We start from the raw sequence: 14534 nt of genomic DNA, 5'->3' as shown, positions 1-14534 counted from the left end.
GCCGCTATTTAGACAACTTAGCCGCAACCTGGTCCACCATCTCCTCCCAGTTTCTCTCCGGAAATTCTGAGGTCCCCAAAAACATTCTGTAGCACCCCAGGAAGACTAGGAGATCCTGCTCTGACCCATCTCCCCATAATTAGACGTTCACTCTTCTCCCAGTTCACCTTAGCTGATGTTGCCCCCTCAAACAACATTTAAACCCTGCTAACCTCTTCTACATCTTCTTGCCCTTTAACATACACTGTTACATCATCAGCATAAGCAGACAATGAAATTTGACTCCCCACCTACTACCCCTGGAACTGACAACCCCTACAGCCTCTCCCTTAGCCTACACAGATGTGGTTCTATGGCTAGACAGTAAAGCTGACCCAAGAGTGTATACCCATGCCAAATGCCTGTCTGCATGGGCTGCTTAAGCTGAGGCCTGATCACATTGCTGGGATGGAGGTCCAGCTGCCTGAGAGAGCTAATGCATAGCGGCTGTACAGCCCTTCGCCAGGCCATGCACCGGGGTAGATGGACTGACAGCTTAGATGTATAAACCTTTCTGGGGTGTACTGGGAAGGGACCTCTTACAGGTCCCACCCCTACCGCCCACTTTTACTATGATCAGGCCCCAGCTTAAGCAGCCCATGCAGAATCTACTGAGCACACTTTGGATCAGTGTTGCAGTTACCATAGAGGTCTGCATAGAAGTACATAGTCATACTCCTCATCTCTGCTGGAACCGACATCAGAGACGCTAAAGGACAACGTAGATGGAACATCTGCTTCTACTCTGCTAACTTCCTCTCCAGGTTGAAGAACGCACTCAGAGCATCCGTGTCCTTCAGGGTGACCATCCATGCTCTAATGTGGCCATCCATGCTCTCCCTTCACCTGATCCTGTAAAAAAAGACCAACTGTGTCCGCTTAGCTTTCAACTCCCTCTCTTACCCAAAGTCCTGCTGCTCAATAAGGCTATTCTCAATGTCTAATATCCAGCTCCAACCTCTGAATAGTAAACCTTATCCTAGCTGTTCTATGGACAGAGTAGGGCAGACAAAATACCCGTATGTGTTTTCCCCACCTCCCACCATTGTCTTAGGTTCAGATGAGGTAGAACTGACAAGCTATACTCAACTGTGACCATGTGATGGTCTGAGAAGCAACTAGGGCAGATCTAGGAGCCCCGAACCCTGTTACAGCTCACCTTAAGGACATGAAACCTATATAGCCTCGCCACACTAATCCTCCCCTCCACAACATTCACCCATGTATAGCTCCTGCCTCTCCAATTTCTCTTTCTCCACTCATCTACTAGCCCATGCTGTTTCAACATATTTGTCAATACCACCCCCGAATGTGGAAGAGCCTCCTCTCAGTTCCTATCTGCGGTGTAATCTGTTGTACAGTTCCGGGTCATACCCCATAACAATACATCTACCTCCATACTGCTGCATGGCCTGTCTATGCTTCTCAAGTAACTGCACCCAGTCAGACCCCTACTGAGAGCATAGACATTAACAAACAGACAATTATACCCCCCTAACCCCCCTGCCCGAACCACTAATGCCCTTTACACTCGTGAGAATTAGCCTATATGGATAGGGCCAAATTGACATTGTCCTTACGTCAGAAATATGAAAGGCATAACCATGGTAGCAATTGATTGTATCGATTTCTTGTACTTTTTGCCACATTTCTTGTTCACGAAATCTGAAAATACATGATAGTAACATGACAATAACATGATAGCATAGTAACACGATCGGAATATTCCTGGAAAATGTGGGGTATGGGTTTGAGTGAGAGAACTAACTGAAGATCATCGTATGAAGGAGTGGAGAAAAACGCAGCTTGGTAAGTGTTCATGATGAATTTAATACTCAAAAACACTCAAACAAAATAACAGAGGGAAAACTGAACCAGTCCTGTCAGGTGCAGGCACTAAACAGAAAACAACTACCCACAAAAGCCAAACGAAAAAGGACAACTTATATATGACCCCCAATCAGAACCAACGATAGACAGCTGCCTCTGATTGGGAACCACACCAACATGGAAATAAAGAAACTAGAATGCCCACCCTAGTCACACCCTGGCCTAACCAAAATAGAGAATAAAAACCTCTATGGCCAGGGCGTGACACTAACTGGTGTCTAAGTGGCCACACACCTCTCCAAATTGTGCACTGTTGAATGCACTTTAAAATTCCAATGCACCTTTATGATTTAAATAAGTTTCTTCAACCGAGTTGCTTTTTTGAGCTCTCCTATCTGTGCCATTGAGGAACTAGAGCAAGCACACATTCCTGCCATCACACAAATATTGTTGTTTACGCAATTCAAAAACTGTCCATTATAAATCACAATCTGCATCAGTTGGGCATAATTTGAAGCTTGTTATATTGCAATCATGACTAGCTACAGTGCCTTAAGAAAGTATTCACACCCCTGGACTTTTTCCTCAGTTTGTTGTGTTACAGCCTGAATTTAAAATGGATTACATTTGGATGTTTTTGGTCAATGGTCTACACACACACTAACCCACAATTTTTTTTTACAAATTCATTAAAAATGAAAAGATGAAATGTCGAGTCAAGTATTCAATCCCTTTATGTCAAACCTAAATACGTTCAGGAGTAGAAATATGGTTAACAAGTCACACACAATAGAACAATACAAAGTGTTTGGTTTGAGGTTAATCCAAATCAACACATTACCGAGTACCACTATCCATATTTTCAAGCATAGTGGTGGCTGCATCATGTTATGGGTATACTTGTAATAGTTAATGACGGGTGTTTTTCAGGATTAAAAAAAAGAAAAGGAATGGCGCTAAGCACAGGCAAAAATCCTAGAGGAAAACCTGGTTCAGTTTGCTTTTCACCAGACATTGGGATATGTATTCACCTTTCAGCAGGACAATAACCTGAAACATAAGCAACTCCAGTGTAGATGTGGTTAACAAGAAGACAGTCTGGCTGAGTTAGAGTCTTGACTTATATCTACTTTAAAATCTATGGCAGGACCTGAAAATGGTTGTTTAGCAATGAGCTTAAATAATTTTGAAAAGAATAATGGGCAAATGTTTTTACAAGCCAGGTGTGGAAAGCTCTTAGAGTCTTACCAGAAAGACTCACAGCCGTAATCACTGCCAAAGGTGCATCTACAAAGTACTGACTCAGTTGTGCGAATACTTATGTACTGTAAATTAGATAGTTCTGTATTTAATTTTCAATGCATTTGCTAAAACATCTTTTCACTTTGTCATTATGGAGTATTGTGTGTACATGGGTGAGAAACTATATTTAATCCCTCGAATTCAGGAGTTAACACAATAAAATGTTGAATAAATCAAGGGGAATCAATACTTTCTAAAGGCACTAAGTTATAAAATAATATATTACAATGTTCAGGCTTTCACAATGTAATTCACAGAAAAAGATCATAATTCTGATGACCATCGAAGGAGTCATGAGTCCATTCAGGTGCGTGTGCCATGGCAATTTTTATTCACAATAGACAAATATACAGTAAGCAAATTTTGTTCAGAACAATCCAGGGTATGATGAATTGTCATTGTGTAGCTGTACATCAAACACAGTGATCATAAACGTTGATACTGTATATGACGTGAGTTTTATGCTATGGGAATGTGAAGGGCACATTTGGGCTGGTGTTTGGCTTGCTTGTATGACATCAAATAAGTATTTATTATACAGTAATCCTCAATGTTTTCCCCACTCAGACAACAAAAAATTTGCAAAAGTTGCCCAGTTAGCGGGAGGGATGGGGGCAACTTCATGTTGCACAAGGTTCTCAAGTTCAGAAAGGCTGTCATTCAAAACCCATTCAGTGCTGTGAAGGGCAGGTCCAGAGCTCAGATGTCATGTATAGTATGTTACTTTACAGCCACTAAGTTCCAATTTGAGGCATTTATCAGTGCCCAAATCTGCCATTTTCAACCCATATAAGGGTACAAGTGTAAAGGGTTTTAAGGTCTAAGCCTGATGAGAATAGAACGGCTACCCCTAGACCAATGACTAAGGAAGTACTGCCCCTCCCACTCCATGCCCCACACTGACACATTATGCCTGTCACTGTCGGGTCTCCTGTAAGAACACCACATTTAAAAGTTGATGTCTACTCTATGGCGGTATCTTCAATGTAAGCCTACTAGAAAGTGTGTGCGCTCAGGTCTGAAGGGAAGCTAAATTCATTCCGCAACCTAAGAATAGTAAAGCCCCCTATAGTGGCTCAAATCGCCGACCAATCAACCTGTTACCAACCCTTAGCAAACCTTTGGGAAAAAAAATGGTGTTTGACCAGATACATTTCTACTTTACAGTAAAAAAAATTACAGACTTTCAACACACTTATAGGGAAGGACATTCAACAAGCACAGCACTTACACAAATGTCTGATTGGCTGTGAGAAACAGATTTTTTGTTAAACTTCAGTGCAGCTTTTGACATTACCGATCATAGTCTGCTGTTGGAAAAACGTCAGCTACTACAGCGACTGAAGTGACTGCAACACTTAACAAAGAGCTGCAGTTAATTTCATAGTGGGTTGCAAGGAATATGTTTATCCTAAATATTTCAAAAACTAAAAGCATTGTATTTGGGACAAGTCATTCACTAAACCCTAAACTTCAACTAAATCTTGTAATGAGGAAATGTGTGGAATGTTGTGGAAATTGAGCAAGTTGAGGTCAAAACATGTTGATACAACAGTAGCTAAGATTTAGAGAATTATTTCCATAATAAAGCGCTACTATGCCTTTTTAACAAAACAATCAACAAGGCAGGTCAAACATGTCCTACTTTTGTCACTGTCATGTTTTGTCTTATATTGTCTTGTCATTTTGCGTTTCCTTCTGTTCGTTTTCCCCCTGCTGGTCTTTTTAGGTTCGTTCCCTTTTTTCTCTCTCCCTCTCTCTCTCTCTTCTCTCTATCGTTCTGTTCCTGCTCCCAGCTGTTCCTATTCCCCTAATCAATCATTTAGTCTTCCCACACCTGTTCCCTATCTTTTCCCCTGATTAGAGTCCCTATTTCTCCCCTTGTTTTCCGGTTCTGTCCTGTCGGATCCTTGTATACTGTTCACCGTGCTGTGTCTTTGTATCGCCCTGTCGTGTCGTGTTTCCCTCAGATGCTGCGTGGTGAGCAGGTGTCTGAGTCTGCTACGGTCAAGTGCCTTCCCGAGGCAACCTGCAGTTCATTATCGAGTCTCCAGTCAGTTCTCGTGATTACGAGTGAAATTGTTTCTTATGCTTTATTTACCGCTCCGATTTGTCTAGGAGTATTGCTATTTCCTTAAACTGGATTAAAGACTCTGTTTTCGCCAAGTCGCTTTTGGGTCCTCATTCACCTGCATAACAGAAGGATCCGACCAAAGAATGGACCCAGCGACTACCCGCCGCTGCTCGCTCGTTTTCTGGAGGGACTCCACGCAGTGGTTAAAGATGAGATTCTCTCCCGGGAGGTTCCTTCCAGTGTGGACTCTTTGATTGCTCTCGCCATCCGCATAGAACGACGGGTAGATCTTCGTCACCAAGCTCGTGGAAGAGAGCTCGCGTCAACGGTGTTTCCCTGCTCCGCATCGCAACCATCTCCCTCCTCTGGCTCAGAGACTGAGCCCATGCAGCTGGGAGGTATTCGCATCTCGACTAAGGAGAGGGAACGGAGGATCACCAACCGCCTGTGCCTCTATTGCGGATTTGATGGACATTTTGTCAATTCATGTCCAGTAAAAGCCAGAGCTCATCAGTAAGCGGAGGGCTACTGGTGAGCGCTACTACTCAGGTCTCTCCATCTAGATCCTGTACTACTATGTCGGTCCATCTACGCTGGACCGGTTCGGGTGCTACATGCAGTGCCTTGATAGACTCTGGGGCTGAGGGTTGTTTCATGGACGAAGCATGGGCTCGGAAACATGACATTCCTTTCAGACAGTTAGACAAGCCTACGCCCATGTTCGCCTTAGATGGTAGTCATCTTCCCAGTATCAGATTTGAGACACTACCTTTAACCCTCACAGTATCTGGTAACCACAGTGAGACTATTTCTTTTTGATTTTTCGTTCACCTTTTACACCTGTTGTTTTGGGTCATCCCTGGCTAGTATGTCATAATCCTTCTATTAATTGGTCTAGTAATTCTATCCTATCCTGGAACGTTTCTTGTCATGTGAAGTGTTTAATGTCTGCCATCCCTCCCATTTCTTCTGTCCCCACTTCTCAGGAGGAACCTGGCGATTTGACAGGAGTGCCGGAGGAATATCATGATCTGCGCACGGTCTTCAGTCGGTCCCGAGCCAACTCCCTTCCTCCTCACCGGTCGTATGATTGTAGTATTGATCTCCTTCCGGGGACCACTCCTCCTCGGGTTAGACTATACTCTCTGTCGGCTCCCGAACGTAAGGCTCTCGAGGATTATTTGTCTGTGTCTCTTGACGCCGGTACCATAGTGCCTTCTTCCTCTCCGGCCGGGGCGGGGTTTTTTTTTGTTAAGAAAAAGGACGGTACTCTACGCCCTTGCGTGGATTATCGAGGGCTGAATGACATAACGGTTAAGAATCGTTATCCGCTTCCCCTTATGTCATCAGCCTTCGAGATTCTGCAGGGAGCCAGGTGCTTTACTAAGTTGGACCTTCGTAACGCTTACCATCTCGTGCGCATCAGAGAGGGGGACGAGTGGAAAACGGCGTTTAACACTCCGTTAGGGCATTTTGAGTACCGGGTTCTGCCGTTTGGTCTCGCCAATGCGCCAGCTGTTTTTCAGGCATTAGTTAATGATGTTCTGAGAGACATGCTGAACATCTTTGTTTTTGTCTACCTTGACGATATCCTGATTTTTTCACCGTCACTCGAGATTCATGTTCAGCACGTTCGACGTGTTCTCCAGCGCCTTTTAGAGAATTGTCTCTACGTGAAGGCTGAGAAGTGCTCTTTTCATGTCTCCTCCGTTACTTTTCTCGGTTCCGCTATTTCCGCTGAAGGCATTCAGATGGATTCCGCTAAGGTCCAAGCTGTCAGTGAGTGGCCCGTTCCAAGGTCACGTGTCGAGTTGCAGCGCTTTCTAGGTTTCGCTAATTTCTATCGGCGTTTCATTCGTAATTTCGGTCAAGTTGCTGCCCCTCTCACAGCTCTTACTTCTGTCAAGACGTGTTTTAAGTGGTCCAGTTCCGCCCAGGGAGCTTTTGATCTTCTAAAAGAACGTTTTATGTCCGCTCCTATCCTCGTTACTCCTGACGTCACTAGACAATTCATTGTCGAGGTTGACGCTTCAGAGGTAGGCGTGGGAGCCATTCTATCCCAGCGCTTCCAGTCTGACGATAAGGTTCATCCTTGCGCTTATTTTTCTCATCGCCTGTCGCCATCTGAACGCAACTATGATGTGGGTAACCGCGAACTGCTCGCCATCCGCTTAGCCCTAGGCGAATGGCGACAGTGGTTGGAGGGGGCGACCGTTCCTTTTGTCGTTTGGACAGACCATAAGAACCTTGAGTACATCCGTTCTGCCAAACGACTTAATGCTCGTCAAGCTCGTTGGGCATTATTTTTCGCTCGTTTCGAGTTTGTGATTTCTTACCGTCCGGGTAGCAAGAACACCAAGCCTGATGCCTTATCCCGTCTTTTAGTTCTTCTGTGGCTTCTACTGATCCCGAGGGGATTCTTCCTTATGGGCGTGTTGTCGGGTTGACAGTCTGGGGAATTGAAAGACAGGTTAAGCAAGCACTCACGCACACTGCGTCGCGCGCGCTTGTCCTAGTAACCTTCTTTTCGTTCCTGTTTCCACTCGTCTGGCTGTTCTTCAGTGGGCTCACTCTGCCAAGTTAGCTGGTCATCCCGGTGTTCGAGGCACTCTTGCTTCTATTCGCCAGCGCTTTTGGTGGCCGACTCAGGAGCGTGACACGCGCCGTTTCGTGGCTGCTTGTTCGGACTGCGCGCAGACTAAGTCAGGTAACTCTCCTCCTGCCGGTCGTCTCAGACCGCTCCCATTCCTTCTCGACCATGGTCTCACATCGCCCTAGACTTCATTACCGGTCTGCCTTTGTCTGCGGGGAAGACTGTGATTCTTACGGTTGTCGATAGGTTCTCTAAGGCGGCACATTTCATTCCTCTCGCTAAACTTCCTTCCGCTAAGGAGACGGCACAAATCATCATCGAGAATGTGTTCAGAATTCATGGCCTTCCGTTAGACGCCGTTTCAGACAGAGGTCCGCAATTCACGTCACAGTTTTGGAGGGAGTTCTGTCGTTTGATTGGTGCGTCCGTCAGTCTCTCTTCCGGGTTTCATCCCCAGTCTAACGGTCAAGCAGAGAGGGCCAATCAGACGATTGGTCGCATACTACGCAGCCTTTCTTTCAGAAACCCTGCGTCTTGGGCAGAACAGCTCCCCTGGGCAGAATACGCTCACAACTCGCTTCCTTCGTCTGCTACCGGGTTATCTCCGTTTCAGAGTAGTCTGGGTTACCAGCCTCCTCTGTTCTCATCCCAGCTTGCCGAGTCCAGCGTTCCCTCCGCTCAAGCGTTTGTCCAACGTTGTGAGCGCACCTGGAGGAGGGTGAGGTCTGCACTTTGCCGTTACAGGGCACAGACTGTGAGAGCCGCCAATAAACGTAGGATTAAGAGTCCAAGGTATTGTTGCGGCCAGAGAGTGTGGCTTTCCACTCGCAACCTACCTCTTACGACAGCTTCTCGTAAGTTGACTCCGCGGTTCATTGGTCCGTTCCGTGTCTCCCAGGTCGTCAATCCTGTCGCTGTGCGACTGCTTCTTCCGCGACATCTTCGTCGCGTCCATCCTGTCTTCCATGTCTCCTGTGTCAAGCCCTTTCTTCGCACCCCCCGTTCGTCTTCCCTCCCCCCCTCCCGTTCTCGGGGACGGGGTCACCAATACTTAGTGGATTGGGAGGGTTACGGTCCTGAGGAGAGGAGTTGGGTTCCGTCTCGGGACGTGCTGGACCGTTCACTGATTGATGATTTCCTCCGTTGCCGCCAGGATTCCTCCTCGAGTGCGCCAGGAGGCGCTCGGTGAGTGGGGGGGTACTGTCATGTTTTGTCTTATATTGTCTTGTCATTTTGCGTTTCCTTCTGTTCGTTTTCCCCCTGCTGGTCTTTTTAGGTTCGTTCCCTTTTTTCTCTCTCCCTCTCTCTCTCTCTTCTCTCTATCGTTCCGTTCCTGCTCCCAGCTGTTCCTATTCCCCTAATCAATCATTTAGTCTTCCCACACCTGTTCCCTATCTTTTCCCCTGATTAGAGTCCCTATTTCTCCCCTTGTTTTCCGGTTCTGTCCTGTCGGATCCTTGTATACTGTTCACCGTGCTGTGTCTTTGTATCGCCCTGTCGTGTCGTGTTTCCCTCAGATGCTGCGTGGTGAGCAGGTGTCTGAGTCTGCTACGGTCAAGTGCCTTCCCGAGGCAACCTGCAGTTCATTATCGAGTCTCCAGTCAGTTCTCGTGATTACGAGTGAAATTGTTTCTTATGCTTTATTTACCGCTCCGATTTGTCTAGGAGTATTGCTATTTCCTTAAACTGGATTAAAGACTCTGTTTTCGCCAAGTCGCTTTTGGGTCCTCATTCACCTGCATAACAGTCACACCTGGACTATGGTTCAGTCGTGTGGTCAGGTTCCACAAAGAGGGACTTAGGAAAATTACAATTGGCTCAGAACATGTCAGTATGGCTGGCCCTTCAATGTACACTAAGAGCAAACATTAATGATACGCATGTCAATCTTTCGTGGCTCAAAGTGGGGGAGAGATTGACTTCATTACTACTTATTTTTGTAAGAAGTGTTGACAAGCTGAATACACTAGCTGTCTGTTTAAACTACTAGCACACAGCTCAAACACCCATGCATACCCCACAAGACATACCATCAGAAAGCTCGTCACAGTCCAAGTGCATAACAGACTTGGGAGGAACACAGTACCACATAGAGCCATGACTACATGGAACTCTATTCCACATCAGGTAACTGATGCAAGCAGTAGAATCAGATTTTTTTAAAACTGATAAATATACACCTTAAGGAATAGCAGGGACTGAAGAGACACACACAGTTACAGACACACATGCACAAATGGTGGTATTATACATTTTTAATTGTAGATATGTACTGGTGTAATAATGTGGTATAATGTACTGTTTTATCTTTTGTCATGTGTAATGTAAGTGCCTTAATGTGTTTGGAGGAGGAGTCGCTGCTGCAACAAAACATTGTTTTAACGTTTATTTAACTAGGCAAGACAGTTAAGAACATATTCTTATCTTCAATGACAGCCTACTCGTATATTATATATTATTATATTATTATTATTATATTATTATATATATTTATGTTTTTTTTCAATAATATGCCATATATATCCATAAATCTCTGTTTACAATGATGCATCGTTCAAAAAATGCTACTCAAATGTCCTGAGAAATGACGATAGCTCCGGCAGATAACTTCAGCTAACAAGGAATACACATAATAAACTTTGACTAAATATGCATGTTCTACATATATATAGTTAGATACACTTCTTCTGAATGCAATCGCTGTGTTACATTTATTTTTAACGTTACAGGTTTCGTTCACTAGGCTATACTATGAGTCGGCGCTCAAAAAGTAGCATTATGGCTCCTCTATCTTGGAGTCCACAAAAACCCAAATTTACCACATAAATATTCCCTTACCTTTGCTGTTCTTCCATCAGAAGACCTGGAAGGAATTATACTTACCAAAAACAGCGTTTAGTTTTGCAGTCTGTGTCTTTCGGTTCTCAAACACGACACATTTTGGTTGAAATGTAGCCAAAAGTCAAGTGGATGCGCACCAAAACGTCAAACTTACATATTATATGTCGACTAAACTTGTCTAACTAAGTTCATAATCAAGCTTTAACATGTTATAAAGGTGTACAGCAATCGTGAGGACGAACAGAAACTTAAAAGAAAAATAATGCACTAACCTTTTGAAATCTTCATCAGATGACAGTTATATAACATGTTACACAGAAAATTTGTTGGCAGAACTGAAAAAGCGTGTGAGAGCAAGGAGGCCTACAAACCTGACTCAGTTACACCAGCTCTGTCAGGAGGAATGGGCCAAAATACACCCAACTTATTGTGGGAAGCTTGTGGAAGGCTACCCGAAACATTTGACTCAAGTTTAAAGGCAATGCTACCAAATACTAATTGAGTGCATGTCATCTGACCTAGTGGGAATGTGATGAAAGAAATAAAAGCTTAAATAAATCTCTCTACTATTATTCTGACATTTCACATTCTTAAAATAAAGTGGTGATCCTGACTGACCTAAGATAGGGAATTTTTACTCGGATTAAATGTCAGGAACTGTGAAAGTTGAGTTTAAATGTAGTTGGCTAAGGTGCATGTAAACTTCCGGCTTCAACTGTATGTTTTAACGAGCCCACATTTAAACCCACCATAAACATATTTGAAATGGAAAGTAAGAAAACCAGCATAGGTAACAGACAAGTGGAAGAAATCACCCTCTGATAAATGATCATACCAATTATTTTCAAATCAATTGTTTATTATTTTCTGCCACTTTCATTCCATTTTCTGGACGTTTCCTTTTTATTAATAATGCAACATGGCTATCTAAACACCAATGTACCCTCTGATTAACATTATCCAATCGCACTGATGTTTTAATGTGATCCCAAAGGCCTTCCCTGACAAACGTCTCTGCATCAGGAAAAAATTCCTGTCTGGTAACATGTTTACTAAATTAATCCTACAGAAAAGTATTAATCTGCTGTAATGTGTACTGTGGTAAACCTGAGTGGGACTCATCCTGAGATTCTACATTACATTGCTGGGGATATCTGACAGAGGATCTCTCTCTTCCTCCATCCTCATCTAGCAGCTCCAAAACCAGAGCACACTGGCTCCCCCACACTGCCTCAAACCATTACCCTGCATGTCCGTGCTTACACTGGGCACATGATTCTCTTTTGTCTGTGAGACAGGCATATCAGCCTTGGAGTCAGGGCTTCCCTGCCTTCGGTAACCACTGCCGGAAACTCAGTCACTATCATGCCCGCCCTTGAACTCCCCGCCATCCAAATCTCGGGTGCATTATCATCAACATTAACATGGGATTGAGTTTGGACCTGGGTGGAGGCCGGGGATGCTCCCAAAGCCTCCGGCTCATTCTCAGATCTAGAGCATATCAGTGCCCTGCTCTCTGTGTGCATGACTGCCGCTTATGTCCAATCTCTCCACAATCAAAACCCCCTCTCCTCAATGGTGCCCTGGTTGCTATGGCAACACAGGTTTGACGCATCTCTTCTCTCCTTACATCTCTACCTCCATCACACTCTGTCCCACCCTCTCTCCTTCATCCATCTTTCCCTTTCAACGAACTCCTTGCCTGCTGCTCTGGTTTGACATCAAACCCATCAATGAGTTCTCTAAATTCAGCTGGCTTTAGCTGTACTCTGTGCCTTGATGAGTTGATTATTTGAATCAGCTATGTAATGCTGGGGCACAAAAACTAAATGTGAACACCTGGGATGCACCAGGACAGAGTTTGGGAAACCCTGGGTTAGGCTATCGATCACACACACAACACAAATGCATACACGCACACTCAATCTACCTCACTTTTCATCGTCACTCATAGGAAGAAAGTAAAGCTAATCACACACACAGAATCGGGCCAAAAGGTACAGGTTATCAATTAATCACACATCCCCAGTGTGTCGTGTTTAATTGCCAGTGTCAATGAATGTAAATGAACCAGCTGCTTGGGGAGCAGAACCACTTGACAGTGTGACTAGAGATATTTTACTTGGCTGGGTGTCTGGGGTCCTGGGACCAGAGGAACCTCATGGAGCTGCTATACCACAGCAGAGAATAGGCTGTAGCTTAACTGTTTCTCCACTGCACTTGATTGATCGCTTAATTTCACTGACTGGGAGTCCACATACCTGGTTTCCCAGGGACAAATCAGACACTGATTAAAAGGAATGAGGGACAACTATAAGTGCTGTGACTTTCGAGGAGTTGACTTTGAGACCCCTGGAATAGCGTGTAGGCCTTCCGATAAAAGCATTACAAAAAGTGTAATTTGTGCAGTACATATAAAATAAAACTTGGACTATTCTGGTTGAAAAAGGCCTATGTGGCATCAATAACAGTCGTAATCTTTTGTACTAGTTGTGAAATTGCCAAAACGTTTAAGTAGAACTTATTATAAAATCATTATCTTTCAAAATTAAGTTGTGAGATTTGAGTAGTTCATCACAGCTTACTTGAGGGTTAGTTATGATTACAATTATGTTAACAATCATTCCCCTTTTTCCCCCACCAACATGCGGCGGCAACTAGAGTTTGACACAGGAACAGGACTCCCGTGGATCTTGTGGGTCCTGTGGGATTCGGGCAGGAAAGGGAGTGAAGTGCTAGAGTCATAGTCGGGACAGGACAATCTGCTCACTCTCGTGCCTCATTCCAGTTATCCAGTCACTACTTTACCTCAAATGCACTTGGAGTCACACAATTACACACGTCCATATCCATGAGTTTATACAACTCTAAGTAAGTAGAAGGGCTGCTGTTATGAATCCCTTTTGCCCGACAGTCTAGGGGAGATGGTAACGAGACCCGTAACATAACTCATGCAAATTATAATAGTGAAAAAGTAAAAGTGAGAGAAATAACCACAGACAACTAAATTACCATCAAACACATGGTTTATTAGAAAACACACGGTAATGGGGGGGGGGGGGAGCAGGAAAAGGGGCTCAGCTGGACCCAAGGAAAGAAATAGTAAGTATTCAAAAACACCCCTAAGCTAGACTATCCTATTTCAACAACAGCTAACTAACTAACCAAAAATACAGTGGGTGGAATGCCCAGTTCTAACTAGTGTTAATAAAGTTTACCTACGGCTAGTGTATGCCCATGGGCGACTTGTCTTGGTTCCCCCTTTTCCCACCAAACAAACACTCAAACACCATAACCAAAAACAATACTCACAGGTGAGGACAGTGATATGGAGGTACTCAAACAAAAGATAGCTCAATACATAAAGAGCAAGAGATAGTGAGACATAGTTGGAGAGCGTGAAACAGAGAGATTAAGCTCCAGAGAAAACAACTGACAGGGTTTTTAAACCAAGGGAAAGGAATTGTGATTGGGTAGGAAACAGGAGGAGGTGTGTCTTCTGATTGATGATTGATTGGTGTCTGATTGGGGTGTGATGATTTTCACCTGTGAGGGGAGAAGGAGAGAAGAGAACACAGGATACATACACACACACACACGCACACGCACACGCACACGCACACGCACACACACGCACACGCACACACACACAGGATACCTGTATCCGTAACACTCCGACCCTTAAAAGAGCAACCCTAGGGGCACATCAACACAGTCAACCTACAAAAATCATTATATTACACACGAGACAAAGCATCTGCTAATACATTATCTGAACCCTTTTTGTGGCGGATCTCCAAATTATAATTCTGTACAATAAGCGCCCAACGAATAAGGCGCTGGTTCTTGTTGTAC

The sequence above is a fragment of the Oncorhynchus gorbuscha genome, linkage group LG02 (genome assembly GCF_021184085.1).
Source record: "Oncorhynchus gorbuscha isolate QuinsamMale2020 ecotype Even-year linkage group LG02, OgorEven_v1.0, whole genome shotgun sequence".
Classification (NCBI taxonomy): domain Eukaryota; kingdom Metazoa; phylum Chordata; class Actinopteri; order Salmoniformes; family Salmonidae; genus Oncorhynchus; species Oncorhynchus gorbuscha.
The sequence above is the reverse complement of the archived record's forward strand: the minus strand, read 5'-3'. Positions refer to the sequence as shown.